Here is a 22,766-nt window from a genome sequence, read left to right as displayed (position 1 = left end):
TTAAAAACCTTTATTTATAAGTGTTCTTTCTCAATCTCGCAAGAAATTTGGGAAAGTGGTTTTATTAAGGTACAGATAAGTTAGTGTCATAGCCCACATAAACTAAATCCACACTTGAAGGAAAAAAGTCTCAGGATATGTTCTTAAAGAAAGAGTTGTTTCCAGCCAATAATTGTACTTACCTAATTTACGGACTGCAGATTCAGTTCTTTTTGTTCCTTTGGCGTTCAATAGAAATTTCCTCTAGCGATTACATGTTTAGGAAGGCAACCAATAATACTAGACTCACTCGGCTTTTCTTTATTAAATCGATTTAGGGAAAATGCTTACACAAACTCGGAAAATATTTCCATTAAACCAAGGCGACAATAATCGACTAAATATCAATTTTATATATCAAAGGAAAAAGTTTATAAAAATGATTCCATTTAAGCAGGGCGGATCCAAAGGGGTCCATAGGACCTCCCCCCCCCCACTCCTAAATTTACCTGAATCTCCAGACATTCCTTATTAGAATTATAAAACAGCATGTTTTACCCAATAAAATTCATGGGTATGTACCTGCGTCTAAGGATTGGAAATATGTTCACCTATGCCTTTAGGGCAAGGGAACAAATTACTGACATATGGAGCTTGGCCCCTGGGTCCATTTTTATACCATTTTTATATCGGTAGGGTATAAGTATTCGGTAAATATATATCGGTAAATTGCCGTTTATTAGGTAAATATACATCGGTACATATATTATATCAGTAAATTTATTCGGTAAATAGCGGTTTATTCGATAGTATGCAGAGCCGTTCCCGACTCAAATATACGCATAAAAAGCCGACTCAAAGTGAAATTTTTTATCGAAGAGCTGACCATTGGACTTTAGATTTAATGTTTGTTAATATTTTATAACTTTGATATGGTTTTAAAATGAAATGTTAAAAAAAAGATATTTTTCAATGAAAACACCCCCCCCCCCACCCCCCCACCCAAAAAAAAAGGCATTCAAGGATATTCATACATCTTAGTATGAACCTAAATAGCTACAAAAAACTGCTCGACAGCTACGCCGTTTGCTGGTGTTCGTTCTGATTCTAGCAAAATATCAGTTTTGTAGTCTAGACCTTAGAGTAGACTTAGTAAAGATGGATATGTATTCCATGTACCATCAAGAATCCCCATTCCTTTTCATGCAGAATGATAGGCTTTAAAAACCTGGGAGAGGACTCATTCAATCTCAAACTACAGGGCCTACTGCGCTTTTCAGGGCCAAAACCTATCAGAGGGCAATATACTGCCCCTTCATAATCCCAGGTGTCCCCTAGTGCCTCTCTCACCATCAACATTTGGTATCGAATCAAAATTCCAAAATTGCTATTTTAATCAGAACCGTCCAGAGACTTAAACAATATGCTTTGGAGGCCACAAGGTAAGTGTAGCCAAATTATACAAATAGCCCCTCTAAAACAGAGGCTATATATCTGTGAGGCTATAAAGAGGCTTTATAGAAGCTAGAGTAGATTTAGTAAAGAGGGATATGTATTATACCAAGTACTTTTAAGGATCCCACTGCCTTTTCATGCAGAATGGCAGGCTGTAAAACCTGGGAGAGGACTCAATCAATCTCAAACTAAGGTTTAGTGCTCTTTTCAGGGCCAAAACCTATCAGAGGGCGGGCACCTCTCTCAGCAGCAACATGTGGTATCGGACCAAGATTCAAAGATCATTATTTTGATCAGAACCGCCAGGAGACTAAAAAATATGCCTCGGGGCGACGATATAAGCGTAGCCTCAAGGATATGGATCCAAGTTATGTAAGTAGCCCATATAAAATAACCCTTCGTAGGCACATTTTAATAGAAAAAAGGTGAACCTGTTACATCTTGCTGAAATCAAGAGTCATACAGGACTTTTAACTTATATATTTAGGGCCCAAAAATAAGCCCTTGGATCAGTGCTCTCTCCAAATCTACCCATCCCCAGCACATATCCTAAGTCAAAATACACCAAGAGCATATTTTATAAATGACAGTTTATTTCCTCTAATATTGGTTTGCAAGGATTTCTGTGCTTGTTGATTACAAATCAAAGGCAAGAGTCTCATTTCCACTTTACTGAATTTTTTTTTTTTATTATAACGTTAAAATTACGTGCTGTTCAGACTTCCAGGAAGTTTTACTTGTCCAAAATCTAATAAATCTTCATCTATGGTTTCTTTTTTTTAATCTACTTCTATCAAATATATAAAAAAAAATAATTGGCAAAACTAAACTTTCAAAATAAGTCGTTTATTTGGTTTTCAGTAAAATATAAAAAATGTGTGACACGTTATTTGGTTTTAGTGTCTTAAACAGTCCTCATTAACCTCAGTGTTTTCTTCCTCTTCAAGATATTAATTTGAATTTGTGTAGAAAATACGATTGACTAACCAGAAGTTTCTATTTATACAATTCACTTAATTGTTTGAAAAGCGCAATTGACTCTAAGCTTTTCCGGAATTTGAGGGCAGGGGCATCAATTACGGAGGGTGGGGGTCAATTGCATTCCAGCCTAGGTTTAAAAAAATACTTTTTTTGGTATTTTGAATAAAGAATAACTTTCTTTTTGGTTTTTATTGTAAAAGATGGAACAAACAACAAAATTACCCCTTTATGATTTTGAAAATTACATTTCTATCCCCTCTGATATTTTCGTGAACTGACGTCACTGTTAGGGATTAAAACCTTTTTCTGGTAATTTGTGTTGTTTTTAAACTTTGCTCCATTGTTCCATTTGCTCCATTCTGTTTTTCGTTATAGATGTTATATAATTTAATTTCCATTTGTTTTATTTTCTATATTCGCTCTTTACTTGAGTTTTTTTTTAATTTAATAAACACAAAAGACTCAATTGAGTACTTTTATGCTAAAATCTAATAAAAAAAAATAACACTGGATTCGATCAAATCTGCCTCTGAAACACACATTTACAATGAGTTATATTAATTACTATTAAATAATAATTATTATTGAATTACATTACTAATTAGTTATTTAGTATTATTATTAACTATAAGTGACTCGGATTTTGTCCAATCAGAATCAAACAAAAAAAGGAAAAACGTTTTTTCACATTTTTGCGTCTAAATTTGTTGCAGTCTCTAGAACAGGGAGAATGAAATCTAGTATTTTGAACTGGTTAAGTGGAGAGTTACACCATAATATGCCATAGGCCATTTACACCATAAACCATAATAGATCATAAACACCATGTATATTTTTAGTGAGAAGAAACCCATTAATGGGAATGAAAAAACCATATATATTAAAAAAATATATGGATAATCGGTAAGTCAATTCTTAATGAAAAAGATCTCCATAAGCAGTTATGCAGATCTTGGTAGTAGCGGGCACCAAAATTCAAAAAAGAAAAGAAACGTGGTTGAAAAATCAGCAAGAAAATGAGTTAAAAACACCTGACATCAAACAGCTTAAGGTGCATCTTTCCCTTGAAAGTATAGGTGTCTCTGGGAATCAACAGATTGTAAATTTTTGAATTTTTACAGACAAAAAACATTACCAAGCTGAACAAAATAGTTTTGCTTGTTTATTTTCGCAGTGCAATGTGGCAACACTGACAAAAATGCGATGCTGCATTAAAAACTTCATAATTTTAAAACAACTAATGGAAAATTCTCAGGAAATCGCAGTTTTCAGGTATGAATACATCTAAGATGGCTCCATGAGTATTATGGGTATCTAAGATGGCTCCATGGCACAAAGAGTATTTTTATATGTCCATTGTTTATAGTTTTTTTATTTTTATTTTTATTTATTTTTTACTTTAATTTATTTTTATTTCAATTTTATTTTAATTTATATATTAATGTCCTTGGTTCTTTAAGAGAAAATGTAAGAAACGAGAAGAAATTATAAGAAAAATGTAAGAAAAATTGTAAGTGGACAAAATGTGAATCTACCAGTCAGTGGAATGGGAGTTACGTATCATCGCATTCTTTATTTTCAAAGAGGACAAGGACAAAACTCACAAAAATGTATCGAGTACATTCATCTGAGTGCCTTAAATATCTCTCTACGTCTGAGGGCTACTACAGGGGGCTTTGGTCCTGTGCCTAAATAGCTTTAAACTTCCCGTGTTTATTCTTTTTCAGTTTCTTCAGGATATCTCGGATATTCTTCAATATTTGAAATTCAGCCATAAAGAAAGTAATTGTTTTTTATATGCCCCAAAAAGTAATTCAAAAAGAATTAAGCATAGTTTTTAAACTGCCCAATTAATGATAAACTCTTTTAAAAATAGTATTCTAGGAAATACCGAATTACAGCCTAGTTCACTAAATATCAGCATGAAGTTCTTATAGCTTTAGTCTAAAAAATGTCCAATTAGTCAATAGATAATTGATTGCCCTAAAGAATTTGACGAAAAAACAACTTCTAAAAGGCAAAAATTGCTACTCAATCAGGATTTTTGTTTCTTTATTAATTTATTTTACTGTTTATTAATCCATCTCACTAAATGAATAGTTTAGTTCAAAGTTTTAGTTCATTTGCGATTAAGATTCCATAGCTGTGAAAAAGACACGCGAGCAATAAGCATCGACACCAATAAAGAAAAATTAGAATAGAATAAGAAAAAGAAAAAGAGAAAAGGAGAAGAATAGAAAAAGAGATAATAATAACAAGATAAAAAAAGAATACTAATAAAACACGTGCATTAGAAAGCTAAGCGCAAGCAAAAAACGAAAAAGAGAAAAGCCAGTAACTGATCCAAATTAAAATAAATTTACTTGTAGATGGGGATGCCGGAGGCAACTTTAAAATAGTATGCCTCAGAAAATGCTATATATCAATATTCTACAAGTAAAATTACAAGTAAGTTAATTAAATGTATTCGATAGATGAAAATTGACAAGAACAGATAAGTCTAATTTTATGAATTGTTTGTCTTCCCAGTTCATTTATTTTATTTTTAATTACTTCTTTAATTTTGTATATAATAATAATCTTTATTCATTTTGTACTGTACATTCTGTATATCTTTATTTTTGTTGATTTTATTAATTTTTTTTATATTTATTTTACCTCCGTTCCATCTAAACATATTAGCAAAAAAGCCTGAAATAAATGTTTATAATGTGACAAAACTAGTCCAAACCCTTAAAAGCTTTTTTATGGCGTAGCATGAGTCGGTGTGTCATTATCAATTAACATCCGTTAAGTTTTGATATTTATCAGATTTGTGGGCAGCTAGCTCATATAACACATCAGAATTCTCTAAAACAGCATTACTTTACAAGAGAAGGAATGACAAATGATTAAATGCTTAATTTATATATTATATAATATATATTAATAATTATATATATATATATATATATATTATATATATATTATATATTATAATAATATAATAAATGCTTAATAATATATATATATATATATATATATATATATAATATATATATAAATTAATAATTCCCAGCAGGGTGTAGGGCAAGTACATTGCGATACCTATCACGTTCAAGTTCCACCGAGAGGATCTCTGACCCCAATTGTAGCTGATCGGCGTCAACCACAGTGGTACCTAAAACTGCATACCTACTAGCCGAACAATGGTGTGTATTTTTGGTGCTTGATATCTGCACTGAGGGGGGGGGGGGGGGTCCACATAAGAGGTCCGTCTGTAGTAGTCTGACCGACAGGCCTACTCCAGAAAAAATTTAAAGTGGAGACGGATCCTGGTAATGCATGAATACAGCTATGAGCCACTCCTCGGTTGGGAAGAAGTCGTAAGGAAATATTTAAGGAAAATGGGAACTTCCTAGGAGGGTTTAATGGGAACTTCCTAAGAGGGAGGCTGTGAACAGATTGGGATGAAAAAGGAGCGTGCGTAGCTGTGCTGGCCTCAGGCAGCTTGGCCCTGCGGGGAGTTGCTAGTAGTAGTAGTATAAGATTAGATCCCCCCCTCTATTCCACAAGTTCTATGTGCAAATTCCCTGATGAATGTCAAAATCTGCTCTCAAATGTGTATAAAATTGTACCGCATTTCGACTTTCCTAAGTAGTATCTCTGTTACTGTGAATGTCCAAAATCTGGTTAATGTCGACATTCACCGGTGAATGTCCGAAATTCGTTTTTCTCTGCTTAGATTCAATTAGCTTTGCGAATCAGCTTTTTCAGTCTTATGAAAGCTTAGATGGTAAAATTTAAAATCAGGTTAGGTTAGCTTAGGTTACAAATCTCAGGAGCGGGTTGAATCCCTAACCTAACCTGTCACCATCAAACCTTGCAGAAAACTGAAAAAGTTGACTGGCAACACTGACTAAACCCAAGGAGAAAAAAAAAATATATTTCGGACATTCACTGGTGAATGTCGACATTCACCAATTTCTGACATTCCGCGATACCATCTCTATAATTCTTCATCACCAATCTCTATAATTCATGTCGACATTCACCAATTTCAGATATTCCGCGGTTACATATCTATAATTCTTTATTGAGACTGAGCTCTAATATTTCACTACCTTGGATTCCCCTGCGAAAGACACGCCTCACCTATCATGTACCCCGCTAGTCGGTTAAAGAGTTGGTTTGCACACTCAAGTAAGGGAATCTCACCAGTACTACAATAACTGCCCCACAACCCCAATCCAAAATAGATAAGCCCCCCCCCAGGAAAAGCTCTAGAAATATGAAGACTCAGATCAGGCACGTATAGACGATTTTATATATATATATATATATATATATATATATATATATATATATATATATATATATATATATATATATATATATACATATAACTAAAGAAACAATTGCAAAATGTCCAAACCTTGAGATACAAAATTACGGACCCTCCTTCCCCCCTTTGGGTACAAGCAAGATCGAAATGAATAGGTATTTTGGCATTTAAACCTTTTTTGGTAGTCCACAGTGCCACAAGCCTGACACCTAGTACAGAAAATTACCAGAAATTAACAAAAAAATAGAAATTAAGTTCATTTTACTTTTTGCTAAATGATATTTAGCCATTATATATGGTGGTAATACACTAGATTATCTATCGGTATCAGAAATTAGTCGACAAATGTCAATATCGACTAAGAACGATCACACAATGCCATCCACTATTAGAGATACGAGTATCCAGGTCTACAAGTCCACAACACTGAAGAGGGCATTTATAAGAATTGGCTATCCACGTAGAGGAGTCCAAATTAATTAAGCAATTCAAATTAATTAATTAGGAGTCCAAATTAGTTCAAGATATCGTCTTAACCACATTTCCACAAAAAGGACATGGATATTCAGGGGAAAGAATCTTTTCTAGGAAAAATCTCTTCACAAACAGACACCCAGCAAAAAACATTGATCCAGAAGACCAATTCAGGTAAATAAAAACATCCAGGCCTAAAATATATTATGATATATATATATATATATATATATATATATATATATATATATATATATATATATATATATATATATATATATATATATATATATATATATATATATATATTGCTACTCGTAATTACGGTTCTAAAACATAAAAAAAAAATTTACGGATGAAAACTTTATTTTGACTTGGATACTTTGCCACTTGATATGGTCTTTTTATCTTTTCATAGAAAAAAACCCATGAGATATAGAAAAATAAAAAGCACTACTGTACAGATTTAGCGGGAAAATTTAGAAATGTCAAAGAAATGTAAAAATTTTAAAAATTTCCAACAGGGTAATAATCTTTGTATACAAAAAATACTCACAAAAAAAAACAACAAAAAAACATGCTATTGTGGGTTGCCGACCTTCTACCAAGCATATAGCCAAAGAAGACTTGTAGGCCAAAAAATAAAACTTCGAACTGAACTGAAGCTGCAGTACGCTACAAACTAGCAAAATAAAAACTGAATAAAAATTAGCTATCAAAATTAAAAAGTACGATAAAATAGCCTAACATGACACATTCGGATAAAGGGAGATAAAAATAAAGTATTCATTTAAATGGTAAGATGGAGCTGACAGGTCGGTCATCCTTCTGAGTGACAACACCCCCCCCCCCAAAAAAAAAACAGTCCGGAACTCCTCCTAAAATGTTGGCTACGGTTTACATCCCTCAAATATATTTAGTCATGATTCCAGTTATTTATGTACATACCTCCAATGAATGCAAGACACCTATTTAGTTGTTTCTCTTTTAATCTTTATGTTTTACCTGACTACGTACATGCGATATGCAAATGTGATAAGTTGAATAGAAGAATTTGATAAACTCCACTATCATAACTTATGAAAAAACCGAGCTGTTTTCAACGTTGAAGAATGTAATTTTCATCCCACGCTTTCGAAGTAAAGATGAATAATACAATCTTAAGCACAAGCAAAAGATGAAAGTATTTCAACTTTGTTTAGGGACGGGCGACGTGAGCCAACTCGGGAATTTATCCCTTTTTTTACAGAATTTTATTAACTCTTCAACTCTAGGGGGATGGAAGCATGATTAGCCTAGTTCTGTCACAAGTGGCAACAGTGGATGAAAGTAATTTTATCTTATGATTAGTCATCTACTTTTAGTCTTATTCGTAGGTATAGCTCTTAGAAGTATAGAGAGGGGGGCTGTAGTCCCTCTACAAAAATATAATTACCAAGCAATGTGATTTTTTTTATTCTTGATCTCAATAACTTTTATAGGTTGGACAAATTTCGAACAATGAAGTGGGCTCCCAGTTCTACGAGTGAAGCTTTCCTCATCCGCCGGATGGGAAGACATGAATTTACCTCCGTCGTACGTACCACGACCTAAGAAAGTTTCTTGCCCCTCTACAGTCGGAGGGGGAAAGTATTATCACAGCCAAACTCTTCAGAAACAATTGCAAACTCTTCTTAGACGTCCTGGGGCCTCAAAAGACACAGCAGGATCTCACTTCGAAGGCAATAAAGAAAAGGGCGTATCTAACATTTGATTTTTTAAAATGAACAAGAAAGCGAGACAGAATCTTGTAGCGGGCTTGGCACTTGTAGGGAGGCCCCAATGTTCCAGCATCTCTAGCTCTACAAGTGATCATCCCCAAAATTTGCTTTTTGAGATAATATTATTCGTCTACACGCAGTCCTAATTACGATTATTCCTCATTTGATTTATCGCGAAACAAAATCTTACCGTTATTCAGATTATCAAGTCTTTCAATTCTTGGTGAACTGGATTATAATACGTCACCTAAAAGCATAGTTCATATTCGTTGTTTTGCTAACTTTTTAACATTTTTGAACGCGAATTATGATTTTGACATAACACCTGATGTATGCACACCTTATTTTTTTTTATTTTTTTTTTTTTTTACATTTTACCCGCCTCCACTTCAACACTCGTTGAAAAAACAAAATTTCATTTTTAATACATCTGAAAATAAATAAAAGAACAAAACTCGTTTATATAGTTTAATAAAATGTGCGCAAATAAACCCGTATTTATCAAATCTTGAATACTTCGGTTTTCCCATTAAATGGGGTATCTCACATTTTAAGAGGTATCTACTATATATAGGCTACGTATATATAGGCTACGTAACCCTGTTAGTCAGTGAAAGAGGATGCAATAACTGTTATACTTTTAAAACTTTGGAAATTCAACTTATATTAGCACATCTCAAAAACGCTACATTTTAGCGATTATGAACAAGTTATAATGTTCATTCACCGGCACTTTCTAATTTGAAAAAAAAAAAAAAAAAAAAAAAAAAAAACAACGGCCCATGGGCACCTGGACTCGTCAACCTACTGGTATTATATCATCTTGTAGGATACTGAAGGTTTGATAGAATTTTATCTCCCTCTTTTATGCATATAAGGAAATATCTAATAGTCTATATTCTAATTACAACAAAAATAAATACCTCTATTCCCATGGCTTGCTGAAAATTGAGTTGTATACGGTTTATAATTTCATCCTTAAAAATATATAAAGATATTAAATTAACAGCAAACATTTTCAATCCATTGTGTGACGCACAGGGTTGCCACCTATAGCACGAAAGTGCTATTTTAGCATTATTTCATCACGTGTAGCAGTGTAGCAAGGGCTACACTGAATGTAGCACTTTTTCTCTTATATGACAAAATTGAAAATATAGACATATAAAATGCAATTAAATGATGTGTCTCAGATCAAGATATGCATCAGAACATTCTTTATGCATGACAATAATCTAAATACATTTAAATACGGAATATGCGTGTGCACGTGCATTTTCTCATCCAGCCCTCTGATCAGCTACAACTTTTATGGATACATTTTTATTTTTCTACATTAAAACAGATTAAAAATTGACTTAATAACTAATCTAAGTACGGCCGCACTTAAACGATCCATGTCCGTGTCGACATACGCAAAAGTTTCTTTGATTGTAGCACCATAAATCGTAGTGTAGCACGCAAATTTGGACAATTGTAGCACCCTAGGAACTAACCGTGGCGGCAACCCTGGTGACACAGACTTCAGACAGGCAAACATTTGAATAAATTTATCTACATCCATGGTGTTTTGCAGCCTTAACATTACACAACTAGGCTTTATTTGGGTCTAACCTTCGTTTAAACGTTGTTTTATTATTATTAAATTGAGAGTGGTCACCCTTAAAACATCCCATTGTATTCCTTAAGGCGAAGGAGGCGTGTTCCGAGGAATACGCGTTTCTGTGTTCTCCCCTCCCCAGGAAAATCCTCCGACCAACACCTACCCCAGAAAAAAAATCACAAAACTCTCCCCCCCCTCAAACAGGAAAAATGAATCTACATACAGCTATGGAACTACTTTAAGCTATAAATTTTGTAGGAAAACATTTCGGGCTCTTAATTTATCTATGTCTACGGTTTTTTGGTTTAGCCCTGTCATCACATAAATAAGCTTCATTCATTTTTAGCCTTTATTTCTTTTTCACGCAAACAGTTACTCCGTTGCCTCAAGTGATAGTGGAAAAGACCTCGAAAACTAGCCTATTAGATTCCTTGGGTGTGGGTTATATAACCCTCTCCTTCTCCAGATATTGAAGAATGGTGGCTAAAAATGCAGATTTTCGTGTTTATTATCCCCCCCCCCTAACAAGATCAACTTGCTACTCCTTCCCCCAGGCAGTCATCCGGCCGATTTCCTCCCCCTCCCTCTTCAAAAGAGCCGCCTTGCAGCAATGAATAGATAATACAACATGCGAATTTTAACGCTTACGACGACCTTCTTAATGTATAGAGCCCCTTGTAGAGAACCAGTGGATCCGGATCACTCCCAAAGTTGTTTTTAAGACTTAGTCATTTTCAGATTGACTACTGTTACGCAAGTAAGATAGCAAGACTAATAAGTGTGTAAAAAAATAAAAAAAAATAAAAAAAAGATATTAGCTATTTCAGGGCTATACAATCTACCAATATATGGCTTTAAATGAAAATACTTTAGCATAGAACTAAAAAAAAACAATCTTATGTGACCATTCATATAGATTAGCTATGTTAAAACTAGTTATTGTGGGGGGGGGGGGTCCTTCTACAGGTACAAAATGGTAAAGCGTTTACAATTGTGGACATATTTTCCAATAAAAGTTCAAGTAGTTTGCCTATTTTGACAAATCTGACACTTTCTCCATACAAATTCTAGCCAAAGTGTTTATTTATAAACTCAGGAGATTACTCACGTCAATTACATCTGCATCGATGTTTAAGTATAGTTTGATGCTTAAAACAATGTACAGGCATAATCGATGTATGAATATAAAATCAATATTTAGGTATATAAACTTAGATGTTGGCAACGCTGCACTTGGCTCTGGGGCTCAGCAAGAATTATTTTTTTTTTGGAGGTTTTAGTGATTTGGTATGGAATATTAGATCAAACTAACACTATCTTCACTTAATCTCGTATCTTATAAGATCGAATAAAACGCTTCTCTTTTCAGCCGTTTTGCTGTAGCATTCTGTTTGGAGCGTTGTAACGTTGTTTTGTTTAGCACCGTTTTTCATATAGCAAAATTTCACAAAAGTGGCACTATTGTTCGGTGAGTTTTTACGGTTTATCACTGCGTATCCAAGAGATGTAGGAACAGGCAATCAGACTTGCTGTTACGTTCTTATTTCAGATATTTTCTTATGAAATTTATAATTAAAATATAATTTTAGTTATTAATGAAGATTGTTTGCGTATTTTACATATTCTGAGCAGTCTAAGACGATAAATTAGTCAGTAAGGATAACATCTAGGACCTTTACACACTGGTAAGTGGGCATATAAGGTGTTTATAGGAAGTGTTGTCGCAGAAACTCAAAAAGGGCTCATTCGATTGGAAATCGAAAGGCTTAGTGCCCTTTTTAATAGTCAAAAGTGATTGGAAGGCTTGAAATTTTTATAGTAAAGATCGATATGGGCATAATGTATAATTTTTTTGTTGTTGTTGTTGTTGTTTAGTCCGTATCGAAGGAGTTGTCGTAGGAACTTCGAAAAGGGCTCATTCGATTGAAAATAGAAAGGGCTGATGCCCTTTTTAATAGTCGAAAGTGATTGGAGGAAAACTAATCCCAAGTGATTGGAGGAAATACACACTGGCAAGTGGGGGATACCGACTTATATAACTATCCACAATGGACAAGTGATTTCATAGGCATGTGATTTAACTATCTTCTATAACTTATTTAACTTATCTAACTTATCTTCTCAAAGATAAGTCATCCTCAAAGACCTAATTTTCAGAACTTTCAACTACGTTGAATAAAATTGCTATCTCAAAAAATTTTATTTGATGTGTTTAGAAAGAGACTGAGCGTGAAGGGTTGGTTAGGTTCCATCCAATACCTTCTTACTATTAAAAAGAGCTTTGGCGATTTCAGTATCCAATCGAATGAGCCCTTTTTGAAGTTTCTACGACAACGCTTTCTATAAAAAAACCTAATATGAGGGCTGTGAGGGGGTGGTCATCATCAAAGACATAATTTCCGGACCTTTCAACTGCGTGGAACAAAATGGTTATCTCAAAATTTTGATTGGGTGTGTTTGGGGAAAAGGTGGGCGTGAGAGGGGGGTTAGTTGTCCTCAAATCACTTTCGACTATTAAAAAGGGCACTAGCCATTTCAATATCTAATCAAATGAGCCTTTTTTGAAGTTTCTACGACAACGCTTTCTATAAAAAACCTTATATGCCCCCAGGGCATAACTTACAACCCTTGCCCTGAGGGCTCTGGGGGAGTGTCCTCCTCAAAGCATAATTTCTATATGGAAGTCACAGTATAAAGATATAGCAGTAAGTTTACCGCAGATATTTTCTGGCCCTTCATTCTCGGTGCGAACAAACAGCTATCTATAACTTATCTTCTATAGATTTAACTTATCTTCTATAACTATCCACAATGGATAAGTGATTTCATAGGCACGTGATTTGTTTCAGAATTGTTTTCATGGTAAATGGAAGAAAACCTGTTGCACAGAAGAAGTGGAGATAGGGGCATTTTACTCAAAGATTTTTTTTTCGAAAAACTCTCACCAACTTGAAAAATTTGAAAATGTCAATCAAAATATTAAATTTTGTTAGCCCCTGACATTTTTTTGAATGTAAGTTTAATTTCAATAATAGTAGGGGCTTCCATATTCTTCACACAATTTATAGCTTATAACACTGCATTAAAGATTTAGCCACACTGGCCATTCGGATTACCGTCTTTTATGATTTTACTTTAAAAAAGTACTCTCTCTTTCTCTCTCTGTCTGTCTCTGTCTCTCTCTATATTTCTCTGTCTCTCTCTCTCTCTCTCTCTCTCTCTCTCTCTGTCTCTCTCTCTCTCTCTCTCTCTCTCTTTCCCTCTCTTTCTCTCTCTTTCTCTCTCTCTTTCTCTCTCACTCTTTCTCTCTCTCTCTCTCTCTCTCTCTCTCTCTCTCTCTCTATCTTTCTTTGTCTCTCTGTATTTCTCTCTCTCTCTCTCTCTCTCTCTCTCTTTGTCAGTTTGCAATACTCTTTGAATAGTATAGCTGGTACCCTCTAGAAGACCTTAAAATACTGTTAACACTTAAATGCGTCATTTTACTGTATATGGCAAACACGACACTTGTACAAAGCCCACGAAATCGGTGGTAGTAAAATATTTAAGCAATATAATTAGACTAATTCAAAAATATATAAACGCAACGGAAAACGTTCAGACACCTACGCAAAATATACAAATAAAAAAGTATGCAAGATTGAGAAAAAACAATTTTATTGATAATGAATGATAATGACGATGACCCAAAGATATCTTCTGATGACTGCACTCTGTAATTTGATCAGAAACAGGGGGAGGGGAGGGGCAGTTAACCTTTGAACAGCTCCCACCGAAGTATTTTATCCATTAAATGACCAAAATGCAAGCCTTTTTATGTAATTTTTCACATTTCAGGAGGTGAATGGCAAATCAAAACCACTGCAGGCTATACCACAAACACAACACGCGTTTATTTTACAGGGTATATTGTGTGGGCCTTTTCGCCCCAAATGAAAACAAAATTATTTTGATGGTTGGTTTGAGCCCACAGAAGCGACTGTATCCTGGAGCAGATCCGGTCTAACCGGTGAGAGACCAGTTAGACCGGACATACACGCCCCGTCTATGAGACAGAGAGGAGAAAAAAAAGCAGCCCAGCTAGCTCTACTAAGTAAAATCATAAAGTTAATCAGAGGCAACGCTATAGCGTTGCCTCTAGTAAAGGCCACTTAGCTCCTAGTGTTTATTATTATTTTTTTTTCCCTGAGGCACTTCATACGAAAGGGGTTGTCATATAAGCTTTAAAATGGTATCATTCAAATTGAAATTAAGAATTTTAATGCACTTTTTAATAGTCGAAAGTGATTGGAGTGCAACTAGCACCCCCCCCCCCACGCCCATCATTCCCCCAAACACATCCAATCAAAATTTTGAGATAGTCATTTTCTTCAGCGTGGTTGATTTTCACATAGAAAATATGTTTTTGAGGAGGACATTCCCCCACAACCCTTAGGGCAAGGGTTTTAAATTATGCCCTGGGGCATATAAGATTTTTGTAGAAGGTGTTGTCGTAGAAACTTCAAAAACGGCTCATTCGATAGGAAATTCAAATGGCTAGTGCCCTTTGTAATCTTCTAAGGTGTTTGGAGGGCACCTAGACCCCCCCCCTCCACGCCCATCAGTCCCCCACACACCGCCAATAAAAATTTTGAGATAGCCATTTTGTTCAATGTAGTTTATTTTCAGATAGAAAATATGTTTTGGGGAGGACACTCCCCCACAACCCCCAAGGCATGGGTTTGTAAGTTATACCCAGGGGGCATATAATGTTTTTATAGAAGGCGTTGTCGTAGAAACTTCAAAAAAGGCTCATTCGATTGGAAATTCAAAGGGATAATGCCCTTTTTAATAGTCGAAAGTGATTTGCGGGCAACTAACCCCCCTCTCACGCTCACCTTTTCCCTAAACACATCCAATCAAAATTTTGAGACAGCCATTTTATTAAACGGAGTTTTAAGGTCTGGAAATTAGGTCTTTGAGGATGAAAACTCTCCCACAGCCCTCAGGGCAAGGGTTGCAATTTAAGAATTCTCCTAATCCTTCATATTACTTTTTATGGAAGGGATACTCGTATAAACTTTAGAGAGGGCTCATTTGATTGGAAATTGACAGCTCTTGTACACTTTTTAATGAGTCAAAAGAGATTGGAGGGCAACTAGCCCCCCTCCTCCACGCCCTAAATGCATCAGATAAAAATATTGTTAAAAATAGTTGAAAGGTTAAGTAACAAAACTCTGGCGTCGACAAAACCCCCCAGGGCCCTGGGGCAGGAAGGGATTCTCGTATAAACTTCAGAGAGGGCTCATTTGATTGGAAATGGGAAGTTCTAGTCCACCTCTTACGAGTCAAAATCGATCGAAGGGAAAATACCGCCCCCACGCCCTTTTTCCTCACCCCTCCCTTTGAACAAATTCTGTTTATACCTGAAGGCCCAATGAGAGTTAGAATGTTTTGGTATTAACACACATTTATTAAGGCATCTGCTCTCCTCCCTCACAAGTAAATAAACAGTGAGTTTATGGCAGTGGCGTATCCCGGGGAGGGGCGAGGGGCGCCCCCCCCCTAACGTCGTCTAAAGTAATATAATTTACTTAACTAAGGCAAAATTGCGCTAATTAAACTTGCTCCTAACGCAAGTTTATCCGATCAACCTATTTTGCGCCCCCCCCCTAAAAAATCCTGGATCCGCCCCTGGTGTAAGGGCACTATAAATTTTAATTTGAAATTCAATAAACCCCGTTCCAAAGTTTATGCAACCACCTCTTCCACATAAAGTGTCCCTAGAAAAATAAAGAAGTATTAATTCATTGAACCATTATGTCTCTTTACTTAGGTAACGCTATAGCATTCCTTCTGACCTAAAAAGTTGAGTAGGAATTTCAGCTTCCATTTTTATGAATATCCGACATTATCTGAGGGGAATATGTTTGGGGAGCATATTCCACGGCTGGGAAATTTCTGCTGGGTGGAATTTAACCCGGAGGACTTATCAGCAGGAAAAGAAAATGTTCTTTGAGGGAGGAGGAATTTCCCAGGGGTGGGTTTGCCAAATGTGGATTATTCAGGGAGGGGACGACTAAACCCATTCGATAATATTATAAATTTTACATCTGAAAGTGACGGGAATAAAGAATAAACGGAAATGTCAGAGATAGCACTTCAGGTTCCTTTAGACGATTTTGTTCGTGTCTTTTGAAAAGACACTTTCAAAAGACTGATTAATTTCATTTGTTTTACTTTCTCTGTGGCTGCTCAATTATGCATGGGAGGGGGTAGACTTCCCCCCACCACTGCCTCCGCTAAGGTTTCAGTTTTTATCTCAAGCCTTAAAAATGAACATAATGCGATAAAATTATAACTCAAAATAACATATATAGAATAATATATGCATATAACACTGAACAATTAATCAAAATTGCATATGATGAGTTGAGGCTCACCCAAATGATGGACCATGGGGCTCACCATTCCACAATCTATGAAATCAATGTGCAATAACTGAAACAACATAAAGTATTTTTGAGTATTTTAACGTCTTTCACAACTCAAACGGCTCAACACTCTACAGCCCAATGAGTCTGTCTAATCTCCTAAATCGGGAACGAAGGAGATAAGCGAAGTTCCGCCCCATATTGGACGAGTCTCCAACCTCACCCTCCCCCTCTCCTACTGTCTACGCTACAGTTTTCTTCCTTCTGCCAACTACTCTGCCCCCACCCCAAAGACAAATAAGGTAAAGTTTTGTATGGGAAGAATACATTGTAAATCTATTATAATTATCCAATTATAAGGTTAAAATACATACTCTGTGATAGATGAAAATTGCTTTGGCTCACAAAGTCCTATTCAGGTCAATTCCAAACAGTCGTGATCCCTTTGTATCAGCAAGTGAAATGGTCAAAACACCCTTACTGGAGCTATTTTTTCAATCCATTCATTGTTGCCAATCGCTGTCCACACGTTATGCAAGCTGTCTATTGTTCATATATAAAGTTTTTATCAAAGAGGTAATCGTATAGACTTTGAAAAAAGCCTCATTCGAATTAAATTGAAAGTTATAGATACGTTTTTTTTTAAGTAAAGAATAATTTTACAGTAAGCGCCCCCCCCATGCAATAAAAAATTGGAAATTTTTTAAATAAAAAACTAAAAAAATTAATTAAAAAATAAAAATACCTAAAAATAAGTTTTTAAAATAAAATTAAAGGCCTTTTTAAAATTAAGATCAGTATATATTAATACATTTTAAAATACATACTAAAAACGACCAGAAATTACTATTGAAGAATAAATAAAACCCAAAACGAACAGAAATTAAATAAACAATCATAGCAAAAAACAGACAACAAGTAATAATATAAATGAATAAATATTTTAAAGAGATTAATGATTAGATTGAATATGAAAATCAAGCTTAAAAATAAAAAAAATAGTTTGCTATTAAAGTATAAATGAAACTTAAAACAAACAGAAATTAAATAAACAATCAATGCTAACAAATATACAATATATATTAATGTAAATTAATAAATAAATCTTAAAACGAGTGAAACTTAAATTGAATATGCAAATCAAGTTTGAATCGAATAAAAATAACTACAAACAAGAGTTTGGGTATCGCCTCACTGCAGAAGCCTAAAACCTACCGCGTCAGTGGTGCTTTACTGAAAACGACTAACATACAAATATTTTCTTTTGCATTTAATATTGAAAATAAACATTACAATTACAGTAAAATTTTGAGCTGATGAGGTATCAGCAATTAGTATCATTATACATTAACTATTCATTTTAATTTATTAGTTCTTTCCAAGATTGGTCAAGACAAATATAGTTTCACTACAAACAAAATTTGGATACTGCCCCCTTCTTTAACTGCAAAACCTAAAGCCTTCTGCGTCATTGGCACTTCACTGAAAACGAATTACTCTTTCATTACAAATTTATTCGTTTCCAGTTCTTACACCATTGAAAATGAAAATAAAAATTGCAGTGAAAAAAAATCTTGAACTGATGGGTCTTTCAACGATTAATATCCTTATATATCTAATATTCAATTTGATTTTGTTTATACTTTCCAAGACTGTTCAAGACTCATATAGTTTTCAGTAAGGCGTCAATGACGCAGTAGGTTTTAGGCTTCTGCAGTGAGGCAATACCCAAACTCTTGTTTGTAGTTATTTTTATTCGATTCAAACTTGATTTGCATATTCAATTTAAGTTTCACTCGTTTTAAGATTTATGTATTCATTTACATTAATATATATTGTATGTTTGTTCGCATTGATTTTTTATTTAATTTCTGTTCGTTTTAAGTTTAATTTACACTTTAATAGAAAATTATTTTTTTTCGTTTTAATCTTTATTTTCATATTCAATCTAAGCATTAATCACTTTAAAATCTGTTTATTCATTTATGTTATTAATTTTTGTATGGTTTTTGCTATGATTGTTTATTTAATTTATGTTCGTTTTGGGTTTCATTTATTATTTAATAGTAATTTCTGGTCTTGTTTATTTTAAATTTTAAAATGTATTCATATATACTGAGCTTAATTTTAAAATGGCCTTTACTTTTCTTTGAAAAACTTATTTTTCGGAATGTTTTTTTTAATTAATATGAAGAAACACCAAATGAAAATGCTACTAGGGATTATTTATAATCAACTATATAAAGATTTGTCCAAAACAGAGCCCCAAATTTTCCTACGATCCTTCGAATCAGTCTTTACTCTCTCCTAATGAGTCATAGTAAAGTGAGATACGAGGAATGTTACGAGAATGAGAGGTTCTTTTTCTGAATATTTGATTGCTTGTTCAAATTTCATTGAACTTTGACGTAGTAAAAAAAAAAACGGTGCAATCCATTTCATTTTTCTTTGCTTTTTAGAATAGCTCATTCTATGAGCTCATTAAAAGCCCCTTGAGATTGTATGTGCAAATTAAATCAAAACCACAACAGGCTATATCAGACAAATAACGTGCAATTTAAGCCCGAAATTTTCACAGGACAACCTTGGAATTACTCTTTACTATCTCCCAATGAGTCAAATCAAAGTGAGATACCAGGCATGATAGGAGAATGAGATGGTAGAGCCATCACAGCATACCTGATCAACTAGCATGGCCAAATCCACAATCATATCATTCAATTGTTGCATAGAATTTTCTAACTTCATAACATCTGCACGGCGCGGTTCTATATCGGCTAATGTTTGTCTTGCTTGTTGCGTCTGCATTACTATCTGTAAAAAAAATTTTTAAAAATTAACTAATGCTCAAAATTTCAGGATTGTTAGGGCCCTATTGATATATACACAGAGTGGGTGACCGCCAATGGCCTTGCTCTTTAGGGAACATCAATAGCATTCTTGAGTATGATTTGGGTTGAAAAATAAACATATTTCGACAGTAGGTTAAACATACGATGATTCTTTACTAACTTTGGTGCACATTTCAGAAGCAGAGGTATTAGATCGTTTCAGAAGGTAGGGCCTGAAATGGAGAAACACTTTAGCCAATCTTTCTGAGCAGGTGGGAGGGGGTAGGGGTATATTTGGCTTAATTCTGAAAAGACTCCCTGCTGAAAGATGTGTTCGCTGTTGTAAGTTAAATTCAACAAGTGACCAGATTCTACTTAGCCATTAAATATATTTTTTTTTAATAGCTTTAAATAGATCTAAAGCTATTAAAAACCTATTATTATATAGAACCATTAAATAGATTTTAATAGCTTTTATTTCGACCATACATAAATGACATATTTTTGCATGTAAATCTAAAGTCCGAACAGAAAACGATTGAAAAAAACTAAACAAATTGACATTGTTTCGTTAATTTGAACGGGGGTTCCTAAGGGGTTCCTCAAGGTTCCTAACTCGGGTTGAGAGCCCTCGGAACGAAAAGCCATTCATGTCATCACGCACCATAACCCGTCAAACAATACTAGGAGAAACAGTTTGAGAAGTAAGGAGTCAGGGCTAACTGCGTTCAATAAAAACTGCGTCCAATAAAAAATGGCCATCTAACTGAGGTCTTCTCAAGGTCCAAGGACTTTGAGATGACCGACGAGCGTACAACTGAGCTTGTCGAGACGTCCAGTTTTTCTTTGGGCTATCTCAGCACCAGATCCTACACAGGAAATCTCAGGGCTATTATTAGACTCAAGGAAGCAATAGTGGAAGGGGTAATTAGGGCTTACTGTTTTAAATACGGTCGGTCGAAACAATCTGTTTCGAATACGGGCACCTGTTAACAAGTATGATAACTTGGGGTGTCGAATAAGAGAACCATTCCTATTTTTAGAATTAAGGTATTGGAAAAACTAATATCAATATTTCATATTATGCAATATAACTATTTAAAGGAAACAAATTTGTTTAATAAAAAAAAAAAAAAAAAGTAAAAATTCAGCGTGAGACAGATCGCGAAGTCACGGAAATGTAGAGGGCAGAGGTTCTTTTTTTCAATTTTCTAATTTAAAATACCACAAAATACGGGCACCCGAACCAATCTGTAGATAATTTCACTGGGAAACATCTAATAAATTACCATCCCTAAGAAAGCAAAGGGCAACATTACCTATTGCCTTGCTTAAATGAGGGTTACCTCTAAGTTCCGCACTAGAATGAAACAGATAAGCCCTAGAAATATCTATTTTAATATGATGATTCCAACACAATGGCCTAGTTATACCCTAAATTTTACCCAAACGTGACTCAAAGCTAAGAAATGATGACTCACCATTTCAGTTTTTATCATCACATTATTAGCACATCAAAGCTCTAGAAATAAAAATTTTTTAGGATAGGGCAACTTGTACTCTGGTCTTTAGAAGACACAAGGGGCGCTAGCCCTACTCGTGTTTGCAGCAGTTTTTGTCCGTTTTATTTTTGACTTGATTACTTATTGTAATTTCTGTTTGTTTTGAGCTTCATTTATTTATTGATGGTGATTTTTGGCCGTATTACGTTTGAAATATTATTTTACTTTATTTCTGATCATCTTTCGTTTAATGAAGCTCTTTACTTTTTTTGAAAAATCGTTTTTGTGGAATAAAATCATCAGAACAATGTAAGAAAGATCCTCGAGAAAAAAATTATAAAGTAGAATAAACACTTTTGATTTCCTTGCGAGACATGGGATTAAACTGCCAAACTCATGATAAGGAAGCGCAGCTTTGTCCATTCCATCATCGCAATGTGTCTTAGAAGATGATCCTTTCAGATATATATATTTACTTACTTTCGACAATGTTTCACGACAATTGTAATAGAGAGCTTTACAATGTACCGTGTTCTTAATTCTAAAGGCAGCACTTCACTAGATGTTTTGAATTTTCCGGCAATCTACACTAGTGAATCAAAATATGAAATATTTAAGTTTTGCTAAAAAGTCTATCTTGCATACAGAGGCAGTTTTAGGGGCGGAGGGGCCTTACCCCGACAGTAAAATTACAGACACAAAAGTGCAAATAAATAATCCAACATTTATTATCATTTTCTAATTTTTCAAATTCAATTTTAATTAAATTAAAATAGATTGTGCACCTGGCAGTACTTATAAGCAAACTGAATTTAAATTCTCTTTTTTCTCATACTTTTTCCCATATAAAGTAAAAAAAAAGGGCCAGACTTAAATATATATTTATTTGATAAATGAAACTTTGGTAAAATATGGCCTGAAAATTTTTGGGAGACACGGGGGGGGGGGGGGTGGTAATCCAGATTGACCAGGCAAAATTAATCCAGGCAAAAAAGCCTGAAATAAATGTTTATAATGTGACAAAACTAGTCCAAACCCTTAAAAGCTTTTATATGGCGTAGCATGAGTCGGTGTGTCATTATCAATTAACATCCGTTAAGTTTTGATATTTATCAGATTTGTGGGCAGCTAGCTCATATAACACATCAGAATTCTCTAAAACAGCATTACTTTACAAGAGAAGGAATGAAAAATGATTAAATGCTTAATTTATATATTATATAATATATATTAATAATTATATATATATATATATATATATATATATATATATATATATATATATATATATATTATATATATTATATATATATTATATATTATAATAATATAATAAATGCTTAATAATATATATATATATATATATATATATATATATATATATATATATATATATATATATATATATATATACGTTCATGTTCCACCGAGAGGATCTCTGACCCCA

At 34.1% G+C, this 22,766-nt stretch overlaps 1 protein-coding gene and 1 long non-coding RNA gene across 2 annotated transcripts in view; one reads left to right on the top strand and one right to left on the bottom strand.

Moving 5' to 3' along the window:
• The window catches only part of LOC148947583 (uncharacterized), a 111,189-nt gene extending 101,640 nt beyond the window's left edge, over positions 1-9,549 (top strand). The window contains exon 2 of the long non-coding RNA XR_016142297.1: positions 8,695-9,549. This is a non-coding gene — a long non-coding RNA (uncharacterized LOC148947583). The remainder of the gene's footprint in view (positions 1-8,694) is intronic.
• LOC148947582 (uncharacterized) overlaps positions 1-22,766 on the bottom strand; it is a 140,850-nt gene that overhangs the window by 85,286 nt on the left and 32,798 nt on the right. The window lies entirely within an intron of this gene.

The sequence above is a fragment of the Artemia sp. Qi Xiang Cuo genome, chromosome 10 (assembly GCF_049724085.1).
Source record: "Artemia sp. Qi Xiang Cuo chromosome 10, ASM4972408v1, whole genome shotgun sequence".
NCBI classification, from domain to species: domain Eukaryota; kingdom Metazoa; phylum Arthropoda; class Branchiopoda; order Anostraca; family Artemiidae; genus Artemia; species Artemia sp. Qi Xiang Cuo.
This window is presented reverse-complemented; position numbering and strand designations above follow the sequence as displayed.